The sequence below is a fragment of the Cardiocondyla obscurior genome, linkage group LG19 (genome assembly GCF_019399895.1).
Source record: "Cardiocondyla obscurior isolate alpha-2009 linkage group LG19, Cobs3.1, whole genome shotgun sequence".
Classification (NCBI taxonomy): domain Eukaryota; kingdom Metazoa; phylum Arthropoda; class Insecta; order Hymenoptera; family Formicidae; genus Cardiocondyla; species Cardiocondyla obscurior.
Genome location: NC_091882.1, coordinates 1,950,784 through 1,969,242, shown reverse-complemented (window position 1 = coordinate 1,969,242; position 18,459 = coordinate 1,950,784). Strand labels below are relative to the sequence as shown.

General features: G+C 36.4%; 1 long non-coding RNA gene across 1 annotated transcript; it reads left to right on the top strand.

Moving 5' to 3' along the window:
* The first annotated feature begins 98 nt into the window (after positions 1–98).
* Positions 99–18,386, top strand: LOC139110121 (uncharacterized). The gene is made up of 3 exons (XR_011546947.1): positions 99–338; positions 5,404–5,518; positions 16,381–18,386. It is a non-coding gene; the product is annotated as an uncharacterized lncRNA (long non-coding RNA).
* The last annotated feature ends 73 nt before the right edge of the window (positions 18,387–18,459 follow it).

The following is an 18,459-nucleotide window of genomic DNA, read 5'->3' as shown; positions in this document are numbered from 1 at the left end:
GCAACAGACGTGCCGTTCTGCCGTTTCGTATTCGAGTTTGACCGGGTTCGTGATTTTCGTCGCCAGCGTCTTCTGCCGCGTATTATTTGAAACAAAATTTAAGTTGGCAGATCTGACCGGAATCCATTGCACCGACTACCTTCGACCAATCACAGCCTTTAGCTCGATAGGAGTGGGGCACGTCCGTTAACCGCTCGTTTCCTTCTTCCTTTCCCGCTGCAGCCGTTGGACCGGATGGACTTGTGAGGCGGACGACCCAATTACCGAAAAATTTGCGCAAGATTACGCGACGCGGAGTCACGAAGAGTACTCGCCGGCATTCTTCTTGTGATATAAAGGTTAATTTTTTATCGATTTTACCTTCTCGCAAGAGTAAACGCCGGGCGTTCGAAGAATCGCGGAGCGCGCTCAATTCTTTCGAAAGCGACGACCATCTCCCTTCTCTCTCTCACCGCCATATTAGATGGCGATTTCGGTAAGCGGAGAGAGAAAGAGAGAGAGACGGAGAGCTCCCTGCGCGTTACCGTTGCAGCGTCGAATTTACTTTCGTGACGCAAACCGCGACCGTGTCGCAAAGCACAAAGCCAAAACGCGCCCCCGTTTAATCCGAACGTTCTACCGACGTACCTCGCGTTTGATACAGCTAGGGCACGTAATGAAATATTTTACGATGCGGGTCGCATAATACAGTTGCAAGACATCGACGGCGAGCAACGCTCAAATTTCCTTTGCATCGCCATGTTTAATTTATTTAGTAATATTTATTAAGCATTAATTCCGACACCCTCTTTTCCTTTTTTTTTTTACAAACTTTTTATAAAATCTAGATCGGATATTCTGCTCTACGTTTAAAATTCACTATGCGCATTTTTGTTTCAATTAACTTTAATTAATCTAATTAATATTGAAGATACAATTAGGCAAAAATTGATATATTTATTGCGCAACGTGATGACGTAAATCAAGCATTTTCTGCTGCTTTCTACAATTCCAAGTTTCCGAGAATTTTTTTCTTTTTTTTTTTCAGAATTAGCCTGTTATTAAAATGATATGTATACGCAGCTTATATTTTGCTTTACTATGTAAAGCGGCTTTTTACCCCGTCGGCTCTTTCGAATTAACTTTTAATGGAATTAGTGAAATTCTATTACTGCATAGATAAAAGCTCCCTTGTACCTCGCGGTACATATCAAAAGAGACTTTTTAATATTTAATACAATGCGATGTAATGGAGTTATTATCTCGTTTTAGCGGATAGATAAACACGGCATTAATACATTAATACACCGTGAAAAGTAGCGGCGGGAATTTTTACATCGTGTATCTAAAACATTTTCGCTAGTGGAACCGACAATAATAATAATTATTAATAAGCGAATATTCGGAAGGTTTCGTACGCAATTGTGTACTTTCTTTCACTTCACGAATGCGGCGTTATTGAAAAAGAATATAATTCCCTTATCCTTATTTTCACGACAATATTTTTGTTCTAATTCCAACCTATATTTTTATATCCGCGAAAGAAAAATGAAAGAAAAAAAAAGAAAAGAGCATAATCTTTATATTCGTATTTTAAAGACAATACTGCCTTTCCCATTATCCAAATGGCACTATTGTGTTGACTTTACGAGTGTTGTAACACGCATACAATATTCGATGTGGTCACGGTGAGAAAACCGGAAAACCACTCTTGCCACTGAGAAATCAGTCCCTTGAGAATTGACCGAGTCTGAGTCTGGCAAACAAACTGGTTAGACCACACACTGCTATCTCGTACTTCGTGCTAAATAACTGTTCTCCAAGAGTGCCAAGTCGTTTTCGAAATCGACTATTCGTCAAGCTTGACGTCTCACTCTTGATACATGATAATCTGTATAAATTTCAGCCCAAACAACCTACCCGATTGGTAAAAATAGAAAGACAAACAACTGGCGCACACGCCAGGAAAAAGAAAAAAAGAGTCGCGCGAATGCAGCCGTTTTAAAATTACCAATTTGTCGACGTTGATTATTTTCAGCTTCAAGTTAAAATGGATTACTTATCATATATTTTTTTTTTTTCAAATAATAATGTTTTACAATTTTGCATAAATTGAAAAAATATTTTCTTTACGTTACGTTAAATGTATGCACGAACATGAATGCGTGCGACTTAATAATCCAAGCCGAATAATGTTTTCAATTTTTTTAAACATTTATTGTTTTATATATTTATTTTTTTTTATGTTAAACTTTCTTTTTTTTTAATTTCTTTTTTTTTTATTGTGTGTGGTGTAACCAAAGCTCGTTCAATTTTTCCACGTATAAATCTTCTTAATCGGTTTTATTGTGGCTACGTCAGACGTACATATACGAGTCGAACACATACGAGTACGTATTACCTTTTGTACGAAATAAAATTCCAAGAGAATTTTTAGATTGCATTTCGTTCAATTGAAGATTGCAGAAGCGCTCGTTGCAAATTCAGTAAGCTCGTACGTATAATTGTAATTTTTACATTTATTTGCAAAAAAAGAAAAAGAAAAAAAAAAAAATAAAATGCAATGGTAAAAATAATGTCGCATGTGTGCGCGCGTATGTATATAATAATTTTGTAGCTGAATTCTTTATCTCTGTTTCCATAGAGGTTTGTGTTTTCGGATCGATAGCTGCGCGCAGGTTACTCTCGACGTACGTGTTTCAGCGATATTTGCCAACTATTTTTAAACATAGCTTTTGCAAAAAAATTCTATCTTCACTCGTCTATGGAATACAAATTTTTTTTTTCCAGCTCGAATTAAATGAGATTGTAACTTTTTTAAATTGCACAAGTCAGCGACTTGCAATTACCGTGACTGATACGGTGGATATTTAAAAAAAATGGCTGGAAAATTTTTACTCCCCCGTTCTTTTACCGTATTTTTTATCTTTATTTTCGTATAATTTCCAAACAATACTCGCGCGCGTTTTGTTTATACCCGCGGAAATCAATGCGAGCTATTCTGACATCCGCGTTTGATCATTTCCAAAAATATAATTTCCGAGTGCTTGATCGTAGCACATTTACCGATTATTGTGCCTTTGATTTCGATCTTTACGGGCTACATTGTCACGGCATTCACGCAGAAATTTCGCGACGACGCGTTTTCTCGTTTCAAAGTTATTTGAGTATTCGGTAACGTCGGGAAGGGGATTTCATCTCGCGCGGAGAGAAGAAATTTGACAGTAGCGAGATGGAAACCGGGCAGAGATTTAAATTTCATTATCCTCCGTTCGTTAAATTAGCTCGGTTCTAGTCCTTTGCATTTCGTTTTTACGCAAATTACGAGTTATCAGATTCCGTTGTAGGCTTCTTCTCTCTTCCTTAAAGTCTAATAAAGCCGCGCGATAAAATGTGAGAGAACGGCGACATTCCGATTTCCTATTTAAATTATTCTCGCGCCAGCGTTGACTCGCCGAAGGTAACGACGTGCAGGAAAATATGGAACTTCAATTTCCCCTTCTTCTACGTGTCGAAGATTCCAGGCGATATATTTAATAAAATTTCCGCTAAAATATGCGATCGCGATCGGGAGTCGTTCGCTCGCGATACTTTCGTTGGAATACAACGAAAAAAAATTCTTTTACGTATTTTACTAAACGCGCGACGTAGCGTGAGATAAACACGAATTTTCCTGATCAGCGGCCGTCAATGTCACAGTATTGTTCAAACTTTTTAATTGACGAAATTTCCAAGTTTAATCATTGATAAATACTTTTCAACTTCTTCAACGAATTTTTGAGGGAGGTGAGAGATAAGGGGAATCGAACGGATACGTATGGTCGGATATATCAGATGTAATGGATGTTCAGGTGTGTTAAATTGCGTTGTCGTTTCTATACTTTTCTGCGAAACTGCAAACTCAGCGCTAGGAGATACATTTAGATAAGAGGCAGACCTAACGGACACGTTAGTCTTGCCGTGCGTTTATCAGTCTTATCGACACAATCTTTTTCGACCAGCAGACATTTAGATACAACCACGTGTATGTGAGAAATAATTACTACGTAATATTTTCTTTTTTCTTTTTTCTTTTACGACTCTGAACGCATTATTATTTTTTATTATTATTAGCGTTGGCTTTATTATTTTCTTTCTAATTATTCGTACGCTATAAAGGTTGGAATATTACGTAATATAGTGATAATATTTTCAAATTAAGAGATATTAAATTTATAATAAAGTAATGCATGGGGAAGTATCAGTTTGATGCAAATAAGCATTTATATTATGAATAATTAGCAAAAATATAGTCGCTTAAATTTAAAATTTCATTTTTATTTCGTATTAAATTTGATAAACATTTTATTAAGCTCTTTTTTTTTTTTTTAACGAACAAGCACGCAAGATCTAACTCACTTCGTAACTCAGTTTTTATTGAAATTTATGAACGTTGTCGTACCGATTTAAATCACATTGTTCGCGTTAGATGTGAATTTTTTGGCATGCAAATCTGCGATTGAGTTACTTTAACATTGACGTTTTATCGTTGATCCCTATCGTTGGGAGGATATTTTAGTCGGTGATATTGAACGAGCAAAATGTCATCCTCGGCTTGCATATGACCATGTACGCGTGTCATGAAAGGAATTTTATCTGATATCGGGTAATAGAGTTCGTGTTGAGGATATCGAAGGGAATGATGATCGAGAAGGAATGCCCATCAAGGAATGAAGGCGTTTGAAATTGTAGATATTTCGAAAAAGTCATTCTTTTTTTCTTTTTCCTTTCTTTAGCGTGTTTTAATTTTTCTTCGACAATTTTTAATTGCCCGTGATTAAAACGTGCCCGTTATCACGGCGCGCGCAATTTGTAATTGTACCACTGGCTTTTGGTCAATATTTCAATATTTATCTTACGCGAACGCTTAATGAAATTAGTTTATCAGTTAACTATTGCTTTTGGTATAAGCTAGAATATCATCGGACGCGATCTCTCGGGAAGTTATAGAATCTAATATTAGAATCCATCTAACGTATTTGCTGATGTAACCGTTGATTCGGATTTTACGCTAGAGCGCAATAGATACTATTTATGAACGTACACAAGAACGGGTCTTATCGCGCTAATATGCTCTTATTAGGTATACCGCTATTGCATTCCAATTACAGTTGTATCACGCGACTTATCTTTAATTCAGAATTTACTGGCACGTAAATCGTTTTAAGAAGTGGTTATGCCCCTCGCACGCAATAGAACGCCTAACACCACGACCAAATAATAACGATACTAAAACGTAGCATTAACTGCGCGGTAACATAATTAAGAAAGCTTTGACTTCGGGCGATTTTAAAATCATTCCCGGCGCTATAACTTGTTTTTTAAAATTATTTTCCGCCAGATTTAGAATTAGAATAATCTTTTATGCATTCTTTTTTTCCACAGGCTATAGTGGCGGTGGTTAATGCAACGCGGCAAAAAAAAAAGGAAAAGGAAAAACGGACCCCTGTTCTCTACGGCGCTGTGGCTTCGGAACTGCCGGCTGACCTGGAATTTTAAGGTAAGCGTTGATTGTTGCAGTTTTAAAACGAACCGCCGTCTAGTCATTATGCTAGTTTTTTCGAAACGTAGTTAAATGAAACATTCGGTTTCGTTTGCCGATAAAAAAAATCCCATGCGACATGTATTGATACTCTCACATATTCGATGCGCTTTTTCTCGCTTTTAAAAAAATAGTTTATTCTTGAAATTCCATTGTTATCGATGCGCCGGATGACAAGATAAAATTTGCATAATCCACGGTTCGGCGCGCAATTGCAATTTATCAGAGGCGCCCACTTAGTCCGCATGTCAGCCGCGCGTTTGATACCATCAAATGATCTGGCGAGATCGATGCATTAAATCGGACACGTATCGTCACTAACGCAATGACAACGATAACGAATCTAATAAGTCAATATGACGGCAATAATCCTCATTGAAATCTTTGTAATTGAATAACGACGGGTGGATCGGGGGCCTATTAATATATATCGACGGCGAAATACCAAAAGTTCGCGGCATCTGCACTGTAATCGCCTATCTGGTATAAGTTCCGGCAAGAAATGGAGCTACGGTAAATTAAGGGGATTTATCTCATCTACGCCTCCATCTTTATCGCTTGCAGACATTCATTTCGAAAATTGCTGTAGTAATTCAGTCGATGTTCTTCGAATGACTCGCCATTGCTAAGTGCGCAAGGAGAACTTTCCCCCAACTTCGTCATCCCGATGTTCTTCCTACCCTTTTATTACTTGAGAATTAGAATTTAAGATCCAAGAGCATTTTGATTTCCTGACGGCGCGACTGAGTAACTCTTTACGAACATCTCGTTGCGGAAAGTATATTAAGTACATTGAATAGGTAGAAGCTTGCCCGACTCTTTCACTCGTCAACAATGCTAATTTTTTTAAAGCTTTATTTTATTTTATTTTACTTTTTTTTTTTTTAGAAAAGCTTGTAGCTAAGATAAGAATATTTCGACGAAAATGCCCCTGTTACGAAACGATATTATCTCGTATTTCAGTACTTTCAAGAAAATCAAGATGCCATTTAATATTCTAATCCTTCTATGTACAATCTCGTAAAGAAAATCTTATTATTATCGTAAAGTACCCGCAATCTTAACGGAACTCAATTACATCGGCCGAATCAACTGATGATATCAATCGACCATTAAGCGTCTCCATTTCGTTAAAGTCTATTCGAAAAGATCATGCGCGATACGGTATGTTAAGATTTATTTAAAGTCGAGGGTAGCATTCGTATTTCCACGCTTCAGCGTCGGGCTGAGCAATTTGCGGATGAAAAATGCGAGACGAAAGCGCGAAAGGGTGGAAAAAGATCGCCATACATCAAAGACATTGTTGGTGGAATCTACGTGTAGCAGTCTTTGAAACTATAATTTATGACGCGTATAACTTGATCAAACCGGAAAGAGCTATTGGCGTGACCGTTATATGGCAGCAATCCCCAGTGTCCGCGGACGAAATATCCGGTGCGAAATCGTTTTCGCAAAACGCCAAGTCTTTCGTTTACGCGCGGGGGATTATCGTTTTTCATCGAATTGTTTCTGCAGTCAAAAATGTTGTCGGCCGTTGAGAGTCGCGTAAATATGGTCGCGATGAGTGTTATCGACTAAACGAAATGTTCAAAGAGAGCAGTAGATATCATCAAATTTTTGATAAAGTCGTTAAAATTCATACAAGTATGGTGGATTATAAAAAATCGATAAGTGACTTTGGCGTAGAAAAAAAATTTAATAACAAAGGTAAAAAGAAAAAAAAAAATGTGAGTCAATTTTGATATATTAAAGATTCGATTTTCAAGATTATTAAGGTAAAAGTTTCACGATTTATTTTAATTCGTATATTTCTCGAGTCTGAAGAAACTTAGTCGCGCCACGCCCGTGCAGTCGATTAAATGCATCTCGTATATTCAGTTTACATACCGAAGCCACATGAGAAAATAGCGCCGCGTTTCTCAGCATGCGAAAATAGATAACCCGAAAACTAAATCGTATAGATTTCACTGTGGATCTCTATTAGAAACAATCGCGGAACCGATCACTTACTTGCGCGGTTAATATAAACGATGAAATTTCAAAGTCAAACGTCGTACGTGTTGCACGTGTATTTTCTCTCCAATTCGTTTACGAAGATTTAAAAATATATTGTTATTTGATCAAACTTGATGTCGCAACGTTACAATTTAAGTTGCGAAAGATTTTGAAATTAGTTAAAAAAAAAAAAAAGAAAAAATAAATAAAGAAAAAGGAATTTTTTTAAATTGACAATAATCTATCTCAGTTATAGAATTTCTGACTTAATATATTGCGGAATACAGCTACCACGTATACGAGGCAGCGTAAAGTTTAAATTATTGCGGACTCGAGACATCGTCTGACGCTAGTCGTAAATATTGACAGCGCGATATTACAACCAACCAAGAATAATATGCACTCCTATAAGCTACGAGTATAAATCACTTCCGCGCTTTCGAGATGTGATCAGAATAATTTATATATTACAATAGCGAGAGATGCAATCCTGAAAAATGCCGGAAAATGTATATCTAAAACGTATTTTCGGAAACAATTTCTCTTTCGCGTTGCACTTCCAGCTTTTCGTCGGTTAACGTATGAGTAAACTGTAGCATCAATATTTGATTTTGTAATAGTCTCGTAAAAGAATGTCAGAGATTGTAGGACCGTATTTTTCTTGAATTTACCAATTTTACTTGCCAGTCGTGCTAAAGTTATATACAGTAGTAGCTAACGTTATCAACGCGTCAATTAAATTATTTATATATGTATGATTAAACGCGAAGTTACGATACAAATGTGCGCTTTTAAAGCTGCTTATTTTTCTTTTCTTTTTTTCTTCTTTACAAAATTAGTGAAACATAAAAAAAAATTGGATAACGTAGCACTTTTCGAAGTCAGTTTTATTCTTAGTGGAAAGTTGTATATTATAATAAACGGTGCGTTTCTTCGATAACGATATAGGCACGTATTTATGTACGCTGCGACAAAACATTCCTTTAAAAGAAGATGAATATTTTTCCGATAGAACGTGGATTCTAATAATGGAACTGTGTATAAAATAGGACCAATATTGTATTTCGTAAAAGGAAGCTACGAGCCGTTCGCAGAGATTCGCATTAGTGTACATCACAGTTCCTTGGTAAATACGTGGGCGCGTTTCTTATAAAATGCTCGCAAAAAATAAATGAGATACTTTAGTTTTTTCGTGGGGATGTCGGTGATGTGATAGATACCAAGGACTAAACGTCTGTCGCAGATAACTAAAGGAAAAAGGATAAATAAAAAGTACAAGGGCACAGTAGGCGCTATTGTAGCGAAAATAATTGATTAGCGATGAAAAAAAAAGTCTGGCTGGGGCAATAAGGTAGTAATTGAATCGTTCGCTTCCAAAAGACCGTCAATTAACATTCCAATTAAGTGAAACTGATGTTAAAAGGATATGTCTGCGACTGTGTGCGTTTGTATTCTGTACGTGATTTCAAAGTATAAGAAAAAAAAAAAAGAAAAAGAAAAAAAATTATCGCGGGAGAAAAAGAAAAAGAATGCATGAATTTTAAAAGAATAAATACAAAAAATTACTTTACGCCGAGACACGCGAACTGAATTAATATAAATTTAAATTAAAATTACTTTTGTGAAAAAAAAAAAACATTTTTTTTTCTCAAACTAAAATATAATATATATAGTATATATTGCATATATTATTTTTATAACATTACGTGCATAAACATTAATTAAATTGACGTCGGTGAACTTGCATTTACGAAAAATATGCCAGCCATTATGAAAATAAATTGTGGATAAAAAAGAATTAGTGATATATAGAATGTAGAGTAAATGAAAATATATTAGAGAAAAATTTTCCATTTAAATTTTATTCGCTGTGTGGTTCTTTATTCAAAACGTTTATACTATACTTTATATTACGCTAATCTTTTTTTTTTCTTTATTATCTATTTAAAATATAAAATTCCGTCGGGAATTGTTAAGAATTGTTTTATATATATTTCTTTTTTTCTCCGACTGCTATCAAGCGGCATTTTATATATTCTACAGCTACACAGTCGCAGCGCTTGTAATATAATTAAGAAGGAGAAAGGTAAAGGAGAACAAAAGAGCCGGAAATGTACGCGCCTCATATATGCTCGTAAATGAACATCTTTTTATTAGCTTTCGCATGTAATATTGAAAGGCGTGCCGGCTGATATTGTAAATTTAAAATTTAATTTTTCCCTCATTGGAAACGGTGTACCTTACTTTTACGTCACGATCTGTCGCTCCGTCAGCCTGATACTTCATCATTCTTCCATTTAACCTTTTACTGCTATACGAACGCGTAGTAACAGCTCTCGTTAATTCTTTAACATCCGCGAAGGTTTCTACATCGCGGTATTCCCCTGTACCCCGTTAAAAGCATACTTGTTAAAGTAATCAAGGCAATTTTGCGTGCAGGCTGCAGTGTACGTGAACCGGCCGAAACAAAGGCACATATTCACGAGGTGCATTTAACACTAAATATGGCCATATATTTTTCAGTCACAACACGGTCCGACATTTCCGCGAAGAAAAATAAAATTTGTAATTAGATGCGCGCGTTTAGTGTTAAATGTCGCACGTACGCGCTGAACAATTTAACGAGCCATTGTAATTAAAGAGTCGACGCACGAGCCGCGAATGGACGATCTTTATATTTCGGACGACGTGATTATTAATTTATGATTTTTTAATTACAACGATTTCGCATAAATAACCCGCAATTGTTTTTTTTTCTTTTTTAAAAAGCGGCTCTTCTCGGTTTACATATATTAACTTCCGACAAGCTAGAATTTGTATTGGAATCTTGTTTATGGGACCATCTTTAAAGTGCAAATAACCTGCAAGCTTTTCATGCAGATATATGCAGCGTAGATATATTAAGATATGCATATTTTAATATTAGAATTGTCAAAGGGGCCGAAATAGAAAGTGCGGTTTTTAATACAAGTCTTAGATACGTGTTCTCGATACGAAATAATTATCGCGTTAAAGTTAAAAGATACCGCGTTATGTTTTTTTCAGAGCATATTTAGAATTATCTTTTTTTCGGAAATTGCCAGTTACGGAGTTGACTTGCGAGTTTCGTAATTAATCGCTTCGAAGCTAGGTACGATTTTTAACAGCTCTTAAGTACGTATAATGGCCTTCGCGCCTCCTTACACTTGGAACAACGGTAAATGCCCTTTTATTTGCGTGTAATGGAGCTAAAATGGGTCGATAAATCAAATCCTAATGTCTACATTGTCAAAGACGAAGGTGCGCGCGTAGTGATTCTTCTTATAATGGAGATGGATGCAGTTCATGCAGCATCGTTTGAAATGAAATTTTCAAACTATCACCTGATATTCGTACCATTTAGCTTATGCACCTCTTTTACCGAGCTCTCTCCCTCTATCACTTCTCCGTTCGCTTCTCCTTTTATCTTACTAAAAGCGCATCCTAAGTACGGGCCATTGTTTTCAGCATTGCCGTTGCGGGCGATATATATCTGCTTTTGCTTCAACGTTCTGTTCAATCTAAAAGCTCCATTACGGAATCGCGCCAGCCATAGGCAATACATCGCGGGGTGGAACTAAAATATGTCGCTGCATAATATTTTACTGCATTAAAATATGATTTTTATTTTAAACACAGCATGCTATTATTAGGCAATTATAATTTCACGGGCATAATCATTTATGGGACTCACATGTTGCATCGAGTACTTTTAATCATTTAAAATCGATCGTGCCTTATTGCATAAATGATATCGCGAAATAGATACGCGATAATGTAATACTTTTGATACATAAATTATAAAATTTGGTTTTTAAATTTATTTAAAATTATTTATATAAATCACCTCTCTATTTAGCGCACGATACATTTAAAATTCGGGTTATTTGTTTTAAGTATGCAAATTTTAGTTTATTTATTCATTTGATTATATCAATTTCTAGCTGTCACGCGCACATTTTTTTTTTTTTCTTTCTTTTTTTTTTCCGAATTAGTTGGACATGTCGCAATATTTTTCGATTGTTGTATTGTTAAAAAATTATACCGTTTGTTCGCAAACGCAGCTTGGCAGGCTGTAAATGCGCATATGTTTGCTATCGATTCGTTGCCATGTTTGTAAATCCACTTTACCATTTTGCGCCATTAAATTGGAGCTGTCCAATGAAAGCATCGATATCGCCGCGTCATAATAAAACTCCGTACAAGTGGTGCGAACGAGAGATCTCGCAAACACACTCTACATATTTCTGAACTGCCAGGTCTATCTGCATCACTGAGACCCGTTTGACAATTACGGGTGATTGTATAAGAAAATAAATTTAACATAATTTTACTCGGCGGCGGAAGAAAATATTTGCAGTATTAATATCATTGCGGTACGTTGAAAACGCAGCGGAATATCCTTTCTTTATAAAATTATATATTATCACTTTAATTTCATGGCTCGCAATTTATTAAATATACAAAGTAATTAAATTTGTTTTTTGGCAATATTACTATTAATAAAAAATTATATTAAATAGAAGCTTTGAATATTGCAGCGTTAAAAAATAACTATATGCAAATAGTAATACTTGAGAGTCAATTCTGATACCGGAACGTTACGTTTAATCTCTGAAAAAAAAAAAAAAAGAAATTTGGATAAAATTTATCGAGAGATCAATATTCTTTTTGTACTCTTATCTCCCTCTTCCTTTTTTTTTCTCTCAAACAAGAAAGTTGCCGAATGAGAAATGAAAGATAGCAGTTTCGAGAAATTCAGTACAGTCGCAATTAATCACGATTACATTGTTGTGTGTGTAACTGCGAACGTCGTGCTCCGAAGATAGCCAGCGTATACGTAATTCTATGCGCGCGTAGGTATTGGTAAGCTCCTGAAAGCTTCTTTGGCAAGACTTGTGATCCTGTACATATCTGCTTACAAGTGAAACGTTGAAGTAATATATTGTGCCTAGCATGAGTCCCGCAGCCGGATGCTGTCGGCAGAAATTGAAACATGGTTTCGAGCAATAAATGAAGGTAGACGTTGATGAAATTCCAATGCAACGAATTCCAAAATACCAGACCTCTCATTTACCGCTCGCGGGCTACCTTTGCCGGGAAGGCGCTCAAAAATATATTCGACAGCAATTTTAAATAAAATATTCACGTGCGTTTCTGTTCGCATGAAATCCTTTATTTGAGAGGCTCGTAAGGGTCCTATAAATTCCTAGTATAGAAAATGGAAAACTGTACGCGGTGAATATTTATTCTAAGATTCTGAATTGCGTGGTTACGTAAAAAAAAAAAGAAAGAAAGAAGAAAAAAAAAAAATTGCACTGCGAGCGATATACCTTCATACATATAGTATGTGCGATGTAGCTTATAAATGGCACTATTGAAAAAATTACGATACTTCCTCGTTGAAAAAAAAAGAAGAAGAATAATACGCGCTTTAAAAAAGTTTCCATTATTATATCGATATTGACAATATTCTAAACAGACGTATGCATCAGATGTATTCGCCATATATTACGTCAAATTTTCAATAAACTACTGTGTATGGAAATGTGCGATTTGACGCAACCAAGTTCTCGCTAAAAATATCCGCGCATACCGCCGCTGTATATACGTCTCTACCGCTCGCTTATGACAATACCCGCGCGTTATACGTGATCGGTTTCTCGTTGTATGACCAAATTCCGCCGTTTCAAAAGACAAACGGCCTGTATGTTCCGTGCAGGCTGCGCATAGAGAAAAGAAAGAAGAAAGGAGAGAACGAGAAACGGGACGGACGAGAGCGAGACACATCGACCGAATGTCAGGCACACGTGAGACTGCTGCGGCTGCCGTGCACGCGAGGCGAACGCTAGTCGATATCCAATCTGTGCGAAAAAAGGAGGATAAGGGGGAAGCGGCGGAAAGTAGGAAAACGCAAGAGCGATTCTCGATGGGCAAAGAGAACGAGGAGTCACGCGGTTGCCAAAAGATCGGCGGGGATGTGTCGACTGCGAGCGAGTGCTCGGATACCAGGCCAATTTTGCTATCGGAATTTAAAATATTTTCATGAATAAAAGTCAGCCGTGGAGTTGAAGGGGGGGGGGTTGGGAGGGAGGGGGATAGAGAGCACGATCCCAGATTCACCGCGGACGACTTGGCGAGACAGCGGGGATATGAATCGACGGTGGAACATACGCTCGCCAGCCGCTGCTGGCCGTCTCGCGATGCGTAAATCTAACGTGACTATAATGCGTCGGCTTGCAGGCAGATGTGCTGATTGGTATAACTTTCAAATGCGAAGCGCAGATGCAACGTGTAACTTTTTTTTTTTTCTCTTTCTATTTTTTTTCCTTTTTATTTATTTTTTTTTTTTTTGGGGTTTTTTTTTCCACGCGGTATCACGTTGCAATGTGCGACGCGCAGTTGAACAATATAGTTTGAGAATCACGCCAAAATGGTTGTCGTGGTCCGGAATCGGAAGCGGTAAGAAATCAGATTATTTTTAAATCACGGTAGATCCGAAAGGAAGAACGATTAATTTTACTCGTATAAAGATACGTGCGAGTGTATAAAATCAACTGGTCTTCAATCGATCACGTCAAAGGGATGGGTTCATTGTTGCGGAAGAGTCGATTTTAATTAGCTCCATTAAACGCTATAATCGAACGTTTTCACACATATTTTCGTGTCCGGCATATTTTCATAGACCGCTTATTTTCACTAGGACGTCATGCCCTTTCATACACGTTGTTTCAATAAAGCGAGCGCCGAAGCGGCGACGAGCTACCTGCTCGCTGGACCGTTTCATTTGGCTTTGAATATCGACTTTATAGGTGGCCGCGAACGTTTCACAAGCGTGTACGGAAACACCAGGCGCTGCGGAATTAACGGTATTAACGTTTCGAAATGCGCACTGAGCGTCGACTTCGTATTACGGATTTACATACATTATAATTTAGCGTAATCGATAAAACACTCGTGCAATTTTCCCCAGCATTTGTTTAATAATTGTGTAATTGTAATCGCTGCACAGATTTCTTAACGCGATTTTGGTAAAAGATGAATTTAAACGCTCTCGCTATTTTAAATACGGAGTTCTCTTCGTCGTTCGATTTTTATTTCCTTTTTTAGATGCATTTAGTAAACATTTTTTTTTATAGACTAGAAAAAACTATGCGCGCTATTTTTTAAGAGACCCCAATTACCACCAAATAAACTACGGAGAAAAAAAAATCATGCGACTTACCGATCTGAAAGAGCTTCAGCGGAGTTGAAGATTTCCACCGGTGACTGTAACATAAAAAAGAAAATATTTTTTACAGATAGGAAAAAACATCTGACTTAAAAAAAAGATTCTTTTCCTTAATATTACTTTATTTTACTTAATCTTCACGTGTAAAAAAAAATACGTGCAACGTAAAAGAGGGAATAACCTTAATTTCTGAAATTTTTCTTATTTACACAAAGTCCTAAAGAATCTACCGTGTAGATCTTTCAGTTAACTCTATCTCGAGTCAGTCTGTTTTCCCAACCTTAAATTTTGCTATTCCAAAAACTGGGGTGCTCAGTGACTTTTATGCGGTGTGATTTTTCAGCTTTGTCATTTTTTAATTAAATAAGTTAATGATAAGCGTAATCGTTTGATCCAGTTTCTTTTATTTCTTAATATTGAATGGTGTTCCGTGAATTAAATTTTAATATTCATACTTCAAAAAAGTCGTGCCCGATTTATTTTTCTTTTTTTTTTTATAAATATGTTTTAACACGAGTGTATTCTCCTTCGTGATATCAGTAATATTAATTCTATTCGATTTTATTCAATATTTTTTTGTACACCGTAAACTTTTTACGTTATCAAAGTAAGGAAATACCTACGCGTGAATTATGTAACGGTTGTTGGTCGACTTGTAAAAAACACATTGGCTATTCGAGGCGAAAGCTCCGCGCAAACAAGAACCATTCTGACTTTATATGAAACACATCGTCGCGTCCTGAATTATTAATCGTGGATTTTCCTGCGCTCGCATATTCTCGTAGGTATCTTATCGATAGAGATATAAATCTGACGCGCGGAAAGAATTTGCCTAGATAAAAAGGAGAACGTTCTTCGAAAAGTAATTATGAGGTTGCGATACGGCGTTACGTTGGGTCGCGTTAATCACGTTTTCTCAATTAATTTGGGGGACGACAGTGGATCAATTTAATTTTATGTCGAATAGAGAAACGCGCGGCGAAAGAAGGTGGCCCTTGCACATCTCGCTAGCGTAAATTTCGCCGACTAACAAATGGGTAGCAACAGGTCGATATAATCGGCAAGTTTTGCAACTTTTGTTTGGTAAAAATCGACGGTACCGATGGGTTTAATTGATGTTCTCCGCTTCGAAGCTTGCCTCGTTTGATTCCTCGTTTTATTCGATTCTCTTTCTTGCGATTAGTGATTTATCTATCTTGTGTGCAGTCGCATCATTTGCTATCGAGTTGCCTTTTTGCACGGATATATTGTAGCGTTATATCACGGCAAATTGTAAAAAGTTTATCACCGTGGCATTTGCATTGAAAATCGATACCTTCTATTAACAGCCTCCCACGGTAGAGATAATTTTTTACAGATAGTTGTATTACTATATTCTTTGGTTCAAGACGTTTTTATCGTATCGCGCAGAACTGTTTTTGATCATATTTTGATTAAATGTTGGAAAAATTATTTATTTGAAGAAAGAAAAAAGAAAAAAATAATTTTATTTTAATGCGATATATATTTTTATATATTTTTAAATATTTAATTATTATTATTTGTAAAGTAATCCGAGTGCATTTGTATTTTACAGATGACTGCGACGTAATTGAAACTCTCTTGCTGCTTCTGCTGCTGTTGCTGTTTCTGCTGCTGCTGCACACCGTATTGGTGAGTCTTTACATTCATTCATTGGTTATTATATAAATTAAAATAATATACGAATATAAAACAATCTGGGAAAATTTACGTTTATCAACGTAAGAGAATCACGACCCGTGTCGTAAACGCGTTGTTTCAACACAGTTAAAGAAATAATAATTTCCATACTTTTGTCGCAAGCAAATTAGCTACGTACTTCTCCCAACTTAATACGAAGAACAGAGGAGAATAATCCACGGTCCACGAAATACTTTAAGACACATTCTTCAGAACGAACTATGTCGTTATCGGCATACTATTCGAAGCTCAGCTATCGTATAGTCGCGCGTTATGAGGAACCAACTCTAGACAATGCGTTTACTTGCCAAATATTCGCTAAGTTGAGCCTCAATGCGCCTTCGCAAGTTTCGCGTTTCATATTCAGTAATGAATATAGGAAGGGAATATAGAATCGCGCCCAGCCACGTCGCGAGGGAGATCGATCGTGATATTGCGTTAGCTGGCATTCAAGGTTTCTTATTTTAAAAAAAGCCACGCGGGGGTATAATTACGCTGTAAAAAAAAATATATTAAACTCGCGGTACTATCGATAAGCTAACACAATAGCAGATGCGGCGACAGTGATAACGACGCGCGAGCCTACGCCATCCGACTTTTGTTTGTTTACGTACCGAGCTTAACGCGTTATAGAACAGCGCCCGTACATCGGATATTGTATTGAATATTCGCTTTGGCGTTATGAGTTTTTAACTGATGAACGCGTTGTGGTTATTGTCGATTATTCAATTATTTCTATAATACTTTACGTAATCAATTTAAAGAGACATGAATGTAATTAACGTCCAAATGCATTGTACGTGCATTTAAAGGAAAGGGAAGCGTTTAAAGTGCCACGTAGAATATTTACCTGCATCGGTATTTTATTAAAATTAATTGTTAGCAATTATCTCTCCTTTTGGAAATTAATCCGATTTTTCATTTTTTTTTCTTTTAATATGCTAATCTATAAATTAATATACGATAGTATTAAAATAGCACAAATCTCAATTAAATTGATGTGGAACAATTAATGAACGTCAGTGGGAATATAATGGCTAACGGATAAATTAATTTATTTTGCACGCATTTGTGCGAGTAATTAACTACTTGTTCGAGATTTTTACTTGAAATATCGTTACGTTTTAATGTGCGGCTTTAAAAGATATATCAGTGCGTCGTAGTTTAAAATTTACGCTTTTACAATTATCGATGTTATATCTCAAATATCGACAGTGATAAAGAAAAGAGATTGACCTGTCGGTGCCAATCTCTTGACGTGCCAGCGTTTTGCTAGTTTAAAGGAACTTTGCGCATTGCATATTTACGTATATACATCGTGACGAGCTCAAAAGAAAATTCAAATACGATGATTTCAATAAGTTAAAAAACCATTAATATTTTTTAATTTTTTTTAGTGATAAATGCATTTATGTTTTTTCTAACTATTTATGTTAAACGACGACGCTAACGGTCGAAGACGGTGTGTTCGCGTCCTCGCATAAAATTCCAATTAGCAGCATTTATTGTAACCGAAGCTTCCGCGCGTTTGAACAAACGTTTTAAGTTAGAGCGATAGCGTCCGGTATGAAGGTCCAAATCGCGAAAGTTTGCACGAAACATTCCGAACATTACGATCCTAAGTGCTGTGTAATGGAATTAAATGGGCCCAACGGATCTGCCGGCAACGTTAGTTCTGCAATTTATTCCTCGACTAAGATACTGAAAGTTCATTATTGCAATGTTCTGGAATAGAACACAATAGACGACTGATATTACTTTTTAATAAGCCGCAGTGGAAGAGAAAGGACTTTAATTGTGAAAGAATTATTTGCTACATGACAAAATTTAATACGTGCCAGCATATCACGTTAATATGCGTATTTTATAATTGGGAATATTGTAATTTTTATACTATTGAAAAAAAAATGAAAAAAAGAGAGAGAGAGAGAGAGAGAGAGCTAAATCTGTTCTA